Raw genomic sequence first — 16,488 nt, forward strand, 5'->3', positions numbered from 1 at the left:
GAAGCCCCCATTCGGCAGTGCTTTGATGTGATTCATCCTCCCACACGCCCCTCTCCCTCCGCGTCCAATCAGCTCACGTGTCGACGGCTCGCTGCGCTCTCTCTCATGCACCTTTTTACTGGCGCTTCGGGACTTTCCCCCTCTTCTTCTTCTTGCTGTGGAAGATAAGCTTTGTTTTGCTAATCAGGTAGAAGAGGGGAAGCTGCGTCCACACAGGGCGGTCACGCTGGTTGATTGAACGTGAGTGCCGGGCGGGAACATGATGTAACGCATTATTTTTCACCTGCCAGCGAGGCATTGATTCGATGCGGCTTATAGGTTATTTTATTTTGGCCCAGCCGTGCATTTGAAAGGCAGGGGCTAGATGGTCTCTCATGTTGGTACTTTAGGAAGCCAAATTTTGAGTCACCGGATCCGCAGATCCCACACCGGGATCTGAGGTGCTTCGGCCAATCATGACACACATATGCCTTGTTGTGATAAACTGACATACCTTGATCTGGCGCTGTATTTCTGGATACGGTTACTCAAAAGTTGTCTGCTGTCGTGTAGGCTGGAGCATTTTTAAAGAAATGGTGCAAGCCATCCGTCCGTCCGCCTTGTTCTGTTGTAATTTTTTAATGAATTGCTGCTTTTTTTCGTCCGTTGTCCGTTCTTCAGTCTATTCATGCAGCAATTGTAAGGCCTTTGAGGATGCGTCATCTTTATACCAGTAAAGCTGTATGTAAGGTTTCAACAATCATCTGTTATACTGAGTTTGCCAGATGTTACCAGCTGCAAATAACCAATTTGCCAATGTCAATATCGGAATAGCCTTCCTTCAGAATTTGTTTAATGACACACAAAACAAAAAAGTGGATTGCAAATGAACAAGGATTCAGTGATTCGATTTTAATCGACCCCGCACTATCTTTCAATCAAACTTATTATATACAAATATATTAAAACTAAGAAAATACAAAATGCATCTTATCTAAACGATGGGTTTCAACACAATGGCGCAGCAATCTGGCTCAGGATCTGTCTATAGCCTACATGCCTTCTTCAATCATTACAGTTAACTTCAGCTTTGTTCACTAGATATAATGATGCCTCATGGGATTTCTTCGGTGCGCTGAAAGGCATGTGAATTTGATTTGCCAACATAGATGCGTGTCACAAGATGGCTCATCAATATTCATCTTCTTTAATTATATATTATTATTTTTGTATATATATATTTTTTAATTAATTAACTATTAATAATAGTTAATTATCTATCCTAAAGTTGTTCAAATTCCCTGTGCTGATACACCTAAAGTGAAATTTCAGTTCATTAAGGTAATTACCCTTACAATTTTTACAATGTTCATTTTCCTTTTCTGGCCCTCACCCTTCCTGTCTTTGGTACTGACAGTCTGAGGCGGAGAGCTTCTTCCCTAGCCTCCCATGGAGCCTTCTGGTGCCAGGTACATGTCAGACAGCTGGAGCTGTCTGGGTTTGCCTGCTACAGCAGACCAGGTAACAGGCTGGTAATGCTGAGAGATGACAGCATTACCGTCCACATATTCTCCCTGAGACGGACCCCTCCCTCTCCAACCCGGGGGGCTGCTGTCTGTTATCAGGGTTCATGTAGGTGCTAGACAGAATCTGGCTGTCATCACAGAGAATGTATGCAGATGGATGTTAACCCCCCCTGGGTGTCTATGTCTCTCTCTCGATTCCTCTCTCTCTCTCTCTCTCTGTTTTGATCTCTTGCTTTCGCTTTGGCAGGGGCAGAGGATTGACTGCGCAGGGTTACAGGCAGCCAAGCTAATAGAAGCTTGTTGTTCATGAAGTTCAATGACCAAACAACAGAATGGTAAATGCAATTACCGAAAAAGCTTGTTTGAATTTATGTAATACGAGAAGCGTAGTACTGAAAGCAGTGTTACCATTGTGTGAACATTGTGCCGGTTTAATTATTTGAAATTATATTATTGTTTTAAAAGGAGTTATTTGGTCTAGTTGCCTGAATGCATTCAATTATTATGACCCAGAAATAGACAATAGATAGTTTAATAGCAACAATGTGAAGTGGTTTCAAAAAGTTAATCAATAGACATCAAAAGTAGCAGTCCATTGATTTTCCATTGAAGCTACAACGATGCAATGTATTTAAAAGTAGGTTTGTTTACAGCTGTGATCGAAAACCCCATTCCTCGGTGTGTGAGGGACGTCAACAATGCACACGGCTGTGGGTTGACAAATAAGAATGGTGTTATTGTGAGTAGTTGACAGATAAACTTCTTTCAGTCATGATGAAGGTGACAAGTCTCTCTCTCTCTCTCTCTCTCTCTCTCGCTGTCTCTCTCTCTCGCTGTCTCTCTCGCGCGCTCTCGCTGTCTCTCTTTCTCTCTTTCATTCACACTAACAATCTCTTGTTGTTTTTCTCTCTCGCTCGTTCTTATCTTGCTCTCCCTAATGTCTCTCTCCCTGCCTCGCTGTGTTTCACACTCGCCTCACGTGTTTCTTGTCTATGTGATGGTGAGAACCCCTGACCTTTCTTCCTCTAATCCCTTTCCTCACCCTGCCTGCCATCAAAACCCTCTTTCTGTTTTTTTGCCGCCTTCTCCTTTCCCCGAGTTTCTCTGCCTGTTTCCTCTTCCTTATGGACAAAGAACCCTTCTAGGCGCCGCTGAGGTGTGTACACACGTGGGGCAGAGAGATATCGGTACACAAAGATTATGTTTCTAAGTGTATTTGCATAATTACAATATGGATGTTGTGTGTGAAGAGGGAGCGAACAGCACAGCACAGAGGGCTGTCTGACACTCGGCGCACTGTCGGCTGGTGTCTCACAGACAGTGGTGCCTCTGCAATTATTTATGAAGTGCGTTTGCGAGATTGTTATTTTGGATTGAAAAACTAAAGAAAATTGTCGATACATCATTGTCTTCACTGTGTTTCAATATGCATGATTCCATATGTATATTCATACATATGTACACATGCTGCAGTGTGTTCTCTGATACAAGCCTAGCACCCATCCATGTACTGTACAAGACTGCATATTCCCTTCTCTAATTGGCCGACCAGCCCTTTCGGGGCCCCGGGGCAAGGCATTCCTGGAGAGATAATCCGTGTGATGATGGCTGAGATCAGGGAGGATGTGCCAGAGACGCGTGTAGACGTTTGAGTCCTCTCCATACTAAAAGGAGAACTCGGGAGTATGATGAAACGCTTGAAGATCTCCCCCGATGACCGGTGGATGAGACTCTCAGCACAGCGTTCGAGCTCGTCCATCCATTGATCACAGGTGTCCTCCTTGTTCAATTCAAGGGACTGATTATCGTGATCAGAGGTGTTCACAACCATCTCCTTAACCTTGATGCTTTTATTGGTTTCTTTTGAAGAGTTTTGTGCAATGCAGAGTATGGTGTGAGAATAACTGGGCTCGTGTAGTGTAGTGGTTAAGGTGTGGGGGGCACGAATCCAGTAGCTTTTTAGACGAGGAGTCAAACCATCACACACTATCCCTTTGACTGGCCATGCATTTGCTTGGCGCGGTCATGAACTGTTTTGGTTCTGCGTCGGGTTTACGTTAGTGGACCAATCACAGCCCCTGACGCAAGGCTACAATTTTTTTGGAGGCGCACGTCAGGCCCTTGCGGTGGACGCAAGGAGGGTCCGTAGACCCCCTTGAGTTGCGGTGACGTGCAACCATAACTAAGCCTTGAGATGTACTAATGACACATCACATCCTCAGAGAGCTGTCCTCAGACAGAGAGAGAGAGAGAGAGTGCCTTTCGACAGACCTCTCTGGTTGGCATTGGGACCACGTACAGCCCTGCAGCTCTGTGGCCAGCTCTGCCCAGGGAAAGGAGACAGGGTTTCCAAGTCCCATTCGTGTCCACGCTGCAACTTTCTATAATCCCGGAGTTGAAGCAGCATTATTATTTTTATTGCCAACACCTTCCCCCACCGACTCAAGCTGTGAAGACTTTGAACATCAAGTTCACTCCCCTCCCCACCGGTGGCTTGAACATAACATTTGCAATTTCCCGTCAGTGGAACAACAGGATATGTCTATTTTGATTCATAATAAGAGTGAATACAGATTCATAAGTTCATAATGGGAGTTAGGAGGGAAATACGTGATTCGAGCAAAGAAATGAAATGAAAATGAAATAATACTATTCCATTTTTACGCATCAGTGATTCAGAATAAATTAGATTAGACAGGACTGGCTTGTAAAGGAGGGGAGCTTGTATTTCTGTGTACTTCTGTTAATGGTTCATACACTGTTGGCATAGCTCAAGTTATTGGACTGAGATGACAGTACATCACTGTTTATCTTGAGGTAAATCCGTCCCTTTTTGGCTGTGGTCACTTTTGGTCCAAAATGAGAAAATAAATGACTAGACAACTTCAATGTCTGCTTCGTTTTGATAGAATTTGGCAACTATATGAATATGTCTATTCAAGCAGAGCCTCTAGTTACAACTTCCTGGGTCCAACATTGACCATAACATCATGCAGCTTCAATTCTGTGCAGTAAAGTTTTGTGTACACTGAACCACCCGACCTGCATAACACAGGACACACACCATGCATCACACACGGCCTATCTGCAGATGTTGGTACTTGCATTCATCCACACAAGGTGGCAAAGGCGCCGCACCGCCACTGTCTCAACATCGGTTCAAAAGTAGCATTGTGTTTAACTTAATTAACCTTAATGTATTCAGGAAGTCTCATTGAGGCGAGACACCTTTTGTGCTGATCTGAAGGCGGACAATCCCAAACAAATGACGCATACAGAAAAAGCACAAACGATACAAGTACAGACACATTGAATCGATATACATATAATAATGTTTGTACTGAGTTTTCATGGTAGACTTTTGTTCAAAGAAGGAGGTATGAATAAACCCCAGGCAGGACAGCTGCTGAGGGTGATTTGGGAGATGGGGGAGAATATTCCCGTTACTTTCACCAGGGGGAAGTACTTCCTGTATGCGTTTGGGTAGGGGGGGATGGGGGGGGGATCTGGCAGCTTCAGTCTATTTGAATAGCTCCACTGAAAACATACACATCACATAAAAAACTGATTGCAAGACAAGCTCACTCACACACACGCTTTTCTCGCTCCCTTGCTCCTCCCAAGCTCAGACTTAATCTGAGTTTGGCGTGCGTGCGTGCGTGTGTGCACACACGCACACACACACACACACACACACACACACACATACTGCGTTTGCTGCTATGTGGTGTGTCAGGGGACAAGTAGCACACTCTTCACACCTGTCGGTTTCTATTGATATGTTTGTGTTCTGCATGTGTGTGTGGGTGTGTTTGATTTGATTTGACATCATCATATGACAGCATATGTAGGGAAGTGACATCTTGCCATGAGTGTGTGTGTGTGTGTGCGTGCTATGTATTCTGGTACACTGTTGCAATCCATCGGCCTGTTTTTGTGTGTGATCAGTCCATCCATCATTGTTTTCAAACAAGCTATTTTCAAACGGGAGGACAAAAATCCTCCCACGGCCCAACTTGAAACCATTCCACATATGGCTCTCATACACACACGCACACCCAAACACACACCCACACAAACACAACGCATGCAGGAATGCACAAACACAGCTACACAGGTGTAGGGTGTCAAAAAGGCACGACACCTGTGTTAAAAAGTGCATTAAAAATAAATGCACATGCAATATATGACAGCTGTGCATAACTCTGAATGTCTGAATAATCAACATAGGGAATTCATTTATATTTTCATCATTCAGTCCATCATCTGTGATTTGATTGGATAAATGTACTAACCAAAAATGCAAACATAAAGTAAAGGTACATAACTCGATATAATCTGGGTTTCAGCCGCATGAAACATGCATTTATGTTTCTCTGCAACGAAAATGTTTTATTTATGCTTTTGGAATTTGGAGCGTCGCTGCAGTAATTGTGGGAGCAGTGGTTGTTATTGTCACCAGGGGGCAATGTTGTACAGATATATTATGAGTGGTCTAAACTCGGGTCCATACTGCAGTTTAATGTTCATTTTGTTTCCACTGAAGTCCCTGATAGGAATGATGTGTCATGAAGGCTGAGGTCAACGTCTCCAAACAAATGGAGCTCTTGGGAACCATTCGAGAAAATAGTTTAGGTACGTGCTTCTGGGACAAATTGGTAAATATTAAGTATTCAGCATGAATCCACTGTCCGTTTCCTCTTTGCGATCGCTCCCTCCGTGGTCATTTCCTGAGCAGCTTGTAGCCTCTACTTCCTCATAGGAATTTGAGGTCAAAGTTCAACCTCAACCTTCAGCGACGTTCCACTTTTAAAATGATCCTGTCACACTGTCAGGGCCTCCGAGCAGCCCGTTGTCATGGCGTCACGGTGTTCCCATGTCTCCAGACTTGGTGTGCGTCCCCGGGTGCAGGAATGCTCATTTTCAAGTACCTATTGCTGACATAACGTTACCCTCGTTAAATATATCGTATTTCCCAATCCCGTCGTCGTAATGCCGGTCTAAAGTTTGTTGTGATGGTCCCAAACATTTGCTTGGCTGTGAACAAACACAATGTGTCCCATTAGCCAGATGCTTCAAAAGCAAAAGCTTAATTGCGCTCACTGTCTGTTTAATGTGCACCCAGTGACGTCTATGAAAGGCAAAGGAACGCATTAGCGCATTAAACAGTTGAATGGAGAGCTTTTTCCTACTGAATGCATACGCTGAATGCTTTGATGCACCATCCGTTAATGGCCGGGGCCTGCAGACCGTTAGTGATGTTGAGTAACCCACTCCAGCTCTTTTCCTCTTGCGCTTTTTGTTCCGCTTCATAATATGTCATTTGAAGTTGTCCACTCGTTAACGTCTGTCTGCCTGCCTCTTTCTATCCCGTTGCCTATTTGACTTTTAGCACATTCTTCTATCCAAAGAGACTTGCAGCCTGAGAGCCTACATGTCTTTAGGGTGCAAGTATGACTTTGGATGTCTTCAAGGATGTCTTCGAGGATGCCTATAGGCACACTGATGACATTGGGCTTTGAACCCACACCCTTTTAGCTGGGGGTCAAACCACTGAGGGTGTTCACTGTCTAACCCCTACCTGCTCCTTAAAGACCTGTCTCTGTATTCACTGTCAAACCCCTACCTGCTCCTTAGATAAAGGAACCTCTTAAGGAGTAGTATAGAATAGAATATATTTTATGAGGATCCAGATGTGGGTTCAGGAATGCAATGAGGTGTTTGGTTACAACCATCTCGATACATTTGGCTGAAATAGGGGTCATGGCAACCGAGCTCTTTCCTCTAATCTCTGACCATCAGTGTCACCCCTTAAGAAAGCCCTATTTTTCTAATTAAGGCATGTTTTTTAGGGCTTATTATTGGGAAATATTAAAGACTCTTTTTGTTTCAATTGCAGATACCTCACAGCACTGTATGTATGAGGTCATACAGTCTGTAAGCTCATGGAGGTTTCCGCATGAAACGAGTACCAACTTGTGTTTTCAAAACAGTATTTTAGCTTATCCAATGTCTCCCCATTCCATTCTTTCACTGTTTTCATGATGCGCCTTTCGCGCTTCACAAGCCGTCTGTACTTTGGCCACATGTGTATGAGTTGTGATCTGATATCCAGATAGGGGGGCGGCACCTAGCCTTGTAAGCGTGCTCTATGTTGCCATAACAGTTTTCCAGGATGTTAGATGCGCGGGTTGGGCAATCTATATATTGTTGTAGTGCTGGAAGATAAGCTGACAGGGAGAGTGTGTTAAAGTCCCCTAAAATGAATACGGGTGGGTCAGCTGATCGGGAGAGCGCGTTGTTAAAATGGTCTGAATGAAACCACTAAGATCCCATAGTCTCTCAAATCTGTTCCGAAACAGTGAATTGCGTCGCCCATTTATTGTCAACCAGAATACAGAGGCCACCTCCGATAGATGTTTGTGACCTAGCCTCGTCTCTGTCTGATCTGATTATGGTATATCCATCAAGGCTGAAATAACAGTCCCGCTTCAGCCATGTTACAGTAAAAGAAATGAGGTTACTACTGAAGTCCTCCTCATATTTGATGCAAAGTGTTACCTCATCTAATTTATTGTTGAGCGATCTTGCATTCGATAAGTGGTAAGGGGTGCCGGCTCCCACGTCTCCTTAATCGATTCCAAACACCTCCTCTGGATCCGAGTTTCTTCTCATTTGGTTTCTTAATATAAAAATAAAAATCCAAGTGGTAATACAAATCCAGCACTCGGGTTACTTGGTTTGGCCAACAAGAGAGAAGAAATTCGCGAACAGCGGAAAAGTTCATGGTCCTTGAGATATGATGTGCATGAGTTGAAATAACTTCAAAACCACTTCAAATATACATTAGGACGCACGCAAAACAATAAAAATGACAGATCAGAAAAAGGCTGGTAAATTGCTATAGTTGGATGGATGCAAGTTTCAAATGGTGGTGTCAAGTCCTGAAATAACAATTTGCCTTAACCCAAAACCATCACACAGTGCACCCGTTCACTAAAAATGGATGTTTAGTAAAAAAAAAGTTAAAGTGGAAAAATGTAACTTTCATCTTTCAATTCCTTTTTCTTTTGCTTATCTCCTGCACGATCAAAGGCGTATTCCAAACCAGTGAACTGAAAGCTGGTCTAAAAGTATGAAAACTCTCTTCCATGCACACTTTGAAGGACACAGTGGATAATGGTGGCTGGAAGAACAAACTGAATTTCATTATAATGTCATTCAAAGCTTATTACGTTTTTACTTTTATGACACAAAGAATAGAATATTTGCCATTTGTTGTATAATGCATTGTGACCTTATTTCAGGGTACAGCAGACTCCTTGATTGTACAGGCTTTCAAAACAACACCAAAGGCGTATGAAGGTCTGGGATTTAATTTGTTCAGTTCTGGCAACTATTTGGGACCAGACAGCCTCCGTTAGTGATTGGGCAGCTCTAGTGCGATCCAGTGCAAACGCTTACAGCTATGGGTGTGTTGCTCAAAAATATTGGGATTTTTTCCTCCGATAGCAATGGAATAGATCTTCATTTGGCCCTGGGGGGAATAGCCCCCTGAATTCATACGAAAGTTGGCAATTAACTGTAAAAGTGCAATTATAAAAAGCATGGATTAAAACAAACACAAAATCCATTCCGCCAGTTAATAATCTACCAGTGTAACACAGAAGCCGCACAAACCACAATCCATAGTCCATTAAGCTGTTAGTCCACAAACCCGCGTGAGTCTCTATATATAGGGGGATGGAGGGGGAGGGAGGGGGAGGGAGGTTGATGTAGGGCAGGGCTATTCAACCTCCTTAACAAGTGGGCCGAAAAGGAAAACCACTGGGGGTTCATGGGCCACACAGAGTAAAACTACGTCAATGAATCGCTACAAATAAATCGTACTTAAAGTAGTGTTAACTTAATATATATAGTACTACTACATGGAATAAACTTGTCAGACGCATTCCTTCCTTCTTCACTTTTAATCGTATCATTATAAAAGATTTTGTCTCACATATTTTGGACACGTATTTAGAATTCAACAATGTTGTTTGAATCATCACAAAACAGAACTACTGTACATACTACATATGAGACATTTTGAGCCAGTGAGTCAGTGAGAAAGATTGCACTGCCTCGTTTGCCTAGTTTGGCTCATCCTGAGACACTCATGCAGCTTCTTATAGGTCATCGAGCAACGTGCCCTTGTTCTGATGGCATTCATATGAGAAAAGCTAGACTCATATGTATCGGTTGAGCCAAACATTGTCAGAATAAGTGATGCCAGTTTCTGATTGTGGGGTACTGATACTGGCTAGTATCACCGGCTACACACAGAAACCTGATTTGCATGCAACTATGTTTCTCCTTTATTTTATTAATTTTTTGCATGCAACCTCTTGCGGGCCAGAAAAAGATTAAGAGGGGCCGCATTTGGCCCACGGGCCGCTAGTTGAATAGGCCTGATGGAGGTTGATGGAGGTGGATGGAGGTGGGTGGTCTGACATCATGGTCTGGTACTGGTAGCCTGAGGACAAGGTGTTTGGGTATATATAACGTGTAAAGCCACCTTATGGATTTTCATTCTTTTTTCAGGTCTTCATTGGAGGCTGTGGTGCACCGAGCGTGTTGTTTCGTGCGGTTGATTGATTCGTTACGAATACCCAGTTAATGTTCATGTGTTGTGTACCAACCCAGTCTCATCCACTTGTTCATGCATTTATTTATGTGGCTTGGTTTGCCGCACACTCTCTCTTTGACTACTTGATTGAAAGAGCTAATCTTATTTCAGAGCGGCTTCGCGCCCGAGAGAATGCTGGTGGTGAGGGGGGGAATCATGTGGTCGGGTTGGAGGGGAAGGGAGTATTTGCGTGTACAGCAACACACGTGTGCGTGTCTGTGTTTGTGTTTGCGTGTGTGTTTATATGTGTGTGTGGGTGCGCGTCCAGGGGGCTTATAAGGAACAAGTGATGGGAAGGAATCGTGCCGCAGCAAAGCAGAACCGATGATTTCACCTCATTTGCATCTCTGCTGTGTAACATTTCCGTGGAGCTCTGTGGTTGCATTTCATAAAACATTATTTTTCTCTTACCCCACTCCCTCCATGTCCTCTTCCTTCTCTTGCCCCCCACCCCCGCCTCTTTCTCACTCGCACATCTCAAATCGTCTGTTTCACGCCTTCTCCCGTTTCAAAGACCAATGTTTTCTCTTTCAAGTGCGCTCCTAAACGCAATCGAAAATACACTCGAATATGCATAATTTCGCATCAATTCTCGTGGAGAGGGGTCTCCACCTATTTCATGTTTGGTTTAAATGGTGCCTACTTCGGTTCCAAAAAAGCACCCTGCAAACCTTGGCTATAGGAAAATCCATGTTTGAGGGATCAATACTTCCCTTGAAGGATGGGATGAGATACCCTCAGAAAATAATATCTGGTATTGATTAAAAGACACCCTTGGTCAAGTCGATGAGCCCCATAACACACACTCAAAACAGATCTATCGTAGCCGCGGCCGAAGCTTGTGTCCCTAGCAATGATGTTACACAACCCTCTGACCTGCCTCATGCAGAGTTAGCTCTTGCATGCATTACTTAATGGCTGCCTGCTGCTTACCTATAGGCTATTTCCCTTATAAACCCGCTGGAGACTTCTAGGTTAACTGTTGACCATTGGTAAATTGATTCACGTCTTCAGTGTGGCGCCGTTCAGTGTCTGAAGCTTTGAAATATTCACTTGAGGTGAAAGTACCCCTTGCTCTCCGCTCCAGCAGTCCCTTTGAGTCCGTCAGCTAGCGCGTAGCGTCATCATCATCATCATCATCATCATCATCATCATCATCATCATCATCACATCTCTATTTGTGGTCGTTCCAGATCGCTTCTGGACTGGCGTGTTTGACATCAAATGGGTTTCTGGGACAGGCACATTGAAATGATAACAGGTTTTGTTGTTGTGGCTTTCTTTCATGAATAATTTCTAGCACTGAGTTTGTTTGCAACAACACATTCTGATCTCATTTTTATTTACGTTTTTTAGACTGTATAAAACTACCCAAATTATTTATTTATATATTACGGATGTGCATTACGTCATTGTAATATGGCTGATGAATGAAAGATGCGTAAACATAAACACTACAATTCAATCATTTAAAATGGGAGGCCACAAACAGCTTTTCAGGTAATTCAACAGTAATTCGTAATGACAGCAGAATGCAATGCAGGCCATCGTTTGAAGTCAGCTCCACTTGCCTGCAATTTCAATATTTACTCAGCAGAGGGCGACAATACCAAAGTGCTGCGGTTATCTCTCAAACCGAAAGCCCTCAACGCAGTTTCTTTCCACCGAACGGCTTTAGACCTCAATAAAACCATTTTGATTAACAAACGGAAGATGACCACCCCCTTCCCAATGCACCCATCATTTTGTGGGAGAAAAGAGGAAATGACTGCTTGTTTACTGTTATTTTCTGAGGTCAGATGAGTTTCTCAGCCAAGATATGAGGAAGATGTGTGCTCCGACAAGAAACGTCTCTGGCGCCTATTTAAAGATCTATTTTTGAGATGGTGCATCTGCTAGACTCTCACCTGGAGGTGAGACTGCTTCCCAGCCTCCGTCATCTCTCACCACCACCAGTGCGTATCGTCAGGTTGTTAAAGACAGCCTGTTTGCTTCAAAGTTAAAAGTGTCACCTTTGAAAAAGTTCTCGCCTCTTTTTAATGAAGTAAGACTTCATCATTGATTCTTTATTCTTTTTTATTTTACTGGTAAAAAAGGAACATGGGGGGTTTATATCGTTGACCTTAAAAAACGACATTTCCCTGGACATAAACTACACTGCTTTTTAATAATAATAATAATAATTATTAATTTTATTTATATAGCACTTTTTCAATGACCCAAAGACGCTTACAGTGAAGGGGGGGGGACCTAAATAACCTCCACCAGTTGTGGTGAGTTTACATTATTTTTACATTATTATTTACATTTAGGGAATTAAGCAGACCTTTTTATCCAAAGCCACTTACAATAAGTAAATTTGTCAGAAGAAGGTGAAACTTCTGGATCTTGGTACTTTTAGCCGAGATTGATCCAGTCGAGTAGCCTCGTTTTTGGCGTATATATGGCAGTACATAACACCCTGGGAAAGGGTTTAGCATCAACACAAATTATTTTGTGTTGACCTGAAAGGAACCGCCGCCACTGGAGTGGAGAACAACAACAACGGGAGCTCAAGCTGTTCCCATTCTGAATAACATGAACCAGAAACAATAGTACTGCTGAGTGCCGTACCTGCACTGAGATACACTGGCACTTAGACCAGCAAAACCTCTACACACTCACACACACACACACACACACACACACATGAACGATCACACGCACGCATGCACACACACACACACGCACACACACATGGGCGGCTTCTGGAATAGTTGCGGTGACCTTTAGAAGGAACAAGGGCCGATTAATGGTAAATGGAAGTGGGTTGAGGAAGTGTGTGTGTTTAAGTATTTTTTGAAAGTGAGTTTGTATATGTGTGTGTGTTTATGTGTGCGTGTTGATTATGTTGGAGGAAACCCTTCATGAAGAGCTTTTCCAGGGAAACAGGGACGAGTGCAGGAAAACAAACACAGGATCTCTCTCTCTCTCTCTCTCTCTCTCAACCCTCCATAAAAAAAAATTCGAACAGACATGGAATGTTCCTGAACAGAGAGGCCTAGAGCCTCTGACACCACAGCCTATAACAAACAGAAAATAACTTCTTACATGCTATGGTTCTTTGAAGCAAAACAATTATTGGAATATTGGAATAAAAAATTGAAAACGAAACATCTGTTGTATTCGCTTTGGCTCATCAGTGGCTTGCTGTTAGTTCCCAAGACTAAATATCCAATCTTAAAGGGCTCATATCATGCCACCAGGTGTGGGTGTGATTAGCAGGTGCAAGCCGTTTGGCGCAGGAAAGGACTGATTTTCATAGTGACATCAGAAGTGGGCGTGTCCACCGAGACGTACGCTGGATAGTCTTATCAGCCTACCCAGTGGACTGTAGCAAACGTCGCTCATCTATCCTTCATATATCTGGATGAACACGCCCACTTGTGATGTCACTGAAAATAGTGACTTAACCGTCTGACACTGTCTGATTCTAAACTGCCTGATATCAAACAGTCTGATTCTAAAGTGTCTGATTCCAAACTGTCTGATATCAAACCGTCTGATTCTAAAGTGTCTGATTCCAAACTGTCTGATTTCTAAAGTGCCTGATTCCAAACGGTCTGATCCTAAGCTACCTGGTAAACGGCTCTCACGTCTGTAACTCCTGGTTTGTCACTTATGCTCACCTTAAAGTCCCCTCTTTCTTTCTCTCCCCCCCCCCCCCCCCCCCCCCTCCCTACCAGCCGTGCAGTCCCTCAACAGCCTGAACGACCAGATCGCCAGCTTTATGGTGAGCGGCCCCAAGGCCCTGGAGCAGGAGGAGCCAGCCTTCCTCCCCACGGAGAAAGACACGCTGCAGAAGTCCATGACCCTGATGAGGCGCCTCCTGGTGGACGCCCAGGTAATGACTCCACCCTGCCACGTTAACCCCCTCTCCATGTTAACCCGTCCAGAGCGATTATGGGTGCAGAACAGGCTGAGCTTCTGAAGGGGAGGGGGGGGTGGTATCCCTGGATAGAGCTCCTACACTATATCTTGGGGGGGGGGGGCTAGGATGTTCCTCTCCCGGCCAAAAGCTACTGGGTTTGATCCCAGATATCCAATCGGCCACCTGCCCCTTAATCACTTGTATCTGAATTCAATTCAAGTGACTATTGATAAAAGTGTAATCTCAAGGACAAAGAAAACATTATATTAAATAAGGCCTGTTTGAATGACCAGGCCGGTTTGTAAGTATTATATTCTACATTGGCAGAGAAAAAGATGGGTGTGCAACATCGACTTGACTATATGGATAATGCGTACAAAAGTTATCTTATCCGATAAAGTAATCTTCTATCTGCCACACATCATATTTAAACACAACATTGCTTCTGCTGCAAGAAAACAGCCATAAATGACTATAGCCAAATGCTGTCTGATAGGAAAACTTCAATCATTCGCACACATAATCAGCCGATGTTGGCGATAACTGCCAACAGACAAACCCAATTCTTTGTTTTCACGATTTAAAACGTGAAGAAGCAAACTCTACGATAAACACACTTCTGACTAAACTGGTTTTACGCTGAATCCGGGCGAGCTATTTACGTGTAGTAAATCCATTATGTGCTTTACTTTGCAACAACCAAACTCTGATGAAGAAAGAGATTGCCAATTTAAGGCTAGACGCTCCCTCTGAATGAATGGAAACATTGACTGTCCGTAATGGAAGTGGAACAACAAGGTTACACATCCTCCGTGAACGCCTGTCTCCGCTTTCTGAATGGGCCACACAACGGACTCTATAGTCTGCAGTTGGCATAGCGCTGCACAAGTCTACACAACAGACTATAGTGAGGAAGTTAGGTTAGTGCTAAACTAACTAACTATTCACTTTCAACAATTTCCCCCTGGGGATCAATAAAGTATTTCTGATTCTGATTCTGATTCTGAACTAGGCTATATAACGGACTCTATGGCTGTTAGTTAGCCTTTCGCTGCATTAGGCCAAACAACAGAATGTAGACCCAATCTGTCGTTAGGTTAGCGGTGAGCTAGGCCACACTATGGACTCTTCAATCTAGAATTAGCCTATAGTGCTGCACAACAGACTCACAGGTGTAGCAACACGTGCTTCTCAAGCATGTGTTGTCCGTCTTATCTTTGAGCATGTCTTATCTTTTAGTCGTTTACCCAACAAAAATCCCAATCTCATCTAATTCAACGATAACTGGCATGTCCTCAAACATGAACACCAGGGATTGTATTGTACGGAGCTTTGGGTTTGAGAGGATGGTTTGGGAACAGATGTTTGCCCACGGCTAGAGTGGCGTGGGGTGGGTAATCATCGGAGGAAGGAGCGCAACACATTCGATGCTGAGCTCGTCTGAAAAGAGACAAGGCAACAGGGACATGGTGTTACTGGCACAAGGCAACGTGTTCTCTCTCACGCTGCTGTCTCTCCGTGTTGGCCTCTCTCTCTGCCGAACTCTATCTTTCTGTTCTCTCTTTCTGTTTGTGTGTGTCTCTCTCTCTCTCTCTCTCTCTCTCTCTCTCTCTCTCTCTCTCTCTCTCTCTCTCTCTCTCTCTCTCTCTCTCTCTCTCTCTCTCTCTCTCTCTCTCTCTTTCTCTTAATATATCTCCCTTTGCCCTTGGACTAGATGAGGGAGATCCATGGAGTGACAGCCTGCTCTGAGCCCAGACACTGAAAGTAAAGGCTGAATCACCCTGTGTTGAATAGCCTAGCGCCTAGTGGCGCTAGAGGCTAGACCCTCAGTCTCTCGGGCCCACGCAAAACTGGTTGATAAGCCTGAATAGAAACATAGCTTTTATTGCCGAATAATATCGACAAACACCTTTATGGTACAACGTTTTCTGGGTGCCCCCCAATAGACCCTCCCAATGCTCTACGGAACCAAGGATACATCAAGCTTTAATAGAAATAGATGAACATTTCATTCTTTCAGAAAACTTTGAGCTTTGTCTACATTTTTTGAATCACACTCCGTTTTCCCCATCTTGTCATTGCTCTTTAACAACGTACGTTTTCCTGACCTTGACAGTACAAAATAATGTACGGCATGAGCTGATATAGGTGTGTGAATATGATAGGTCAAACACACGAGCTGCACATGAGACCCAAGAGGAGGCTCATAAGATCCCCCGCAGACACAAAACAAACACATCTTCATTTAAAAGAATAACACGTTTTTTATTTACTTCAGTCCATGTGTTTTTCTGTCTTTTATTCATTTGTTAGACAAAAGAAGAGCAACCAAAAATACAAAGTATTCATTTCCGATGGAGGGCTGACAGTTTATGCTGTCCTATCTGTGGTCCTCTCCGCAATCA

General features: G+C 43.6%; 1 protein-coding gene across 2 annotated transcripts in view; it reads left to right on the forward strand.

Moving 5' to 3' along the window:
* prdm2a (PR domain containing 2, with ZNF domain a) overlaps nucleotides 1-13,978 on the forward strand; it is a 31,128-nt gene extending 17,150 nt beyond the window's left edge. For both annotated transcript variants that reach the window (XR_008896384.1, XR_008896383.1), the window contains exon 6: nucleotides 13,899-13,978. The gene's annotated coding sequence lies outside the window, so the exon portion shown is untranslated. The remainder of the gene's footprint in view (nucleotides 1-13,898) is intronic.
* Nucleotides 13,979-16,488: the final 2,510 nt, after the last annotated feature.

This window comes from Gadus chalcogrammus, chromosome 1 (assembly GCF_026213295.1).
Source record: "Gadus chalcogrammus isolate NIFS_2021 chromosome 1, NIFS_Gcha_1.0, whole genome shotgun sequence".
NCBI lineage: Eukaryota > Metazoa > Chordata > Actinopteri > Gadiformes > Gadidae > Gadus > Gadus chalcogrammus.